This window comes from Echinops telfairi, unplaced genomic scaffold, assembly GCF_000313985.2.
Source record: "Echinops telfairi isolate 266 unplaced genomic scaffold, ASM31398v2 ScPeMD7_58;HRSCAF=197, whole genome shotgun sequence".
NCBI lineage: Eukaryota > Metazoa > Chordata > Mammalia > Afrosoricida > Tenrecidae > Echinops > Echinops telfairi.
In genome coordinates, this window is record NW_022103956.1 from 219,822 (window position 1) to 220,894 (window position 1,073).

Consider the following 1,073-nt stretch of genomic DNA (forward strand, 5'->3'; position numbering starts at 1 on the left):
CCCTCCCTGCCAAGTGCAGGCCCTCGGCTGGCATCGCGGACCAGCATCGTGTCATCTTGTAGGAGCAGGTTCCCGGTCACAGAGCAACTCCTCACGTGTCGATGGCAGACTGCACAGCACTGCGTCACATGTAGTAGTGCTCACAGCACTGTGTCATGTAGTAACACGGCATAGTCACAGCGCCATGTCATGTAGTAACACAGCACTTATCACTCAGTAACACGGTACCATGTCATGTAGTAACAGCACCATGTCACTTAATACCAGCACCATGTCTCGTCGTAATCCCATGTCACGTTGTAACATCCCTGTGTCACTTAATAACAGCGCCGTGTCACGTAGTAACACAGCACTGTATCACGTAGTCACAGTGCCGTGTCACGTAACACAGCACTGTATCACGTGGACACAGCGCCGTGTCACCGGGTGACACAGCATCACTTCGTAGAGCGACAGCACCGTGTGTTCTCCCAGTGGGAGTCGACCGCACCCTTGGGCACACCGTTCCAGCCTGCCTCCTTCAAGCTGCGTCTGGGGAGTCTGGGTGCGGGTGGGGGTGCAGCCCTGCCGCCGTCCGGCCTCCACCTGTGATGGAGACGGGCCGTGAGTCTCCCCGCCCTGGGCCTCCCAGAAGAGCTCTGGTCGTGCCCCAGGTTCAGACACTCAGCTGCTCACCCCAAGGTTTGCAGTCAGACCCCCCCACCCCAGCCCCTCCGGGAGAGAAGACGAGGCTGGCTGCTTCCATGAAGATAGGGGACAGCTCTGCTCTGTCCAGCAGGGCTGCTGAGGGCTTGGGTGGCTGTGAGCCGGATTTCTGGTTTGGGTCCTGGTGAGGGTGGGCGTCTTCAGAACGCAGGTGCCCAGACACCCTGCGCTCCCACAGCTGCTGCCCCGCTCCTCACAGACACCACAAGGGGGAGCCGCAGCCCGCAGGCCTGGGTCCCTGGGGCTTAGCTGCCAGCCCTGGGGGAGGGCTTGTCCCTCCGTGGGCTCTGGGAGACCCTTTGCTTTGGTTCGCCCTTGTCCAGGCCACGGCCACAGCCCCGCAGCCCCTGCCTTCCCCGTGCTCCGTT

General features: G+C 61.2%; 1 protein-coding gene across 1 annotated transcript in view; it reads left to right on the plus strand.

The window, feature by feature from the left end:
- Window positions 1-1,073, plus strand: part of PPP2R3B (protein phosphatase 2 regulatory subunit B''beta) — a 17,170-nt gene that overhangs the window by 9,113 nt on the left and 6,984 nt on the right. The window lies entirely within an intron of this gene.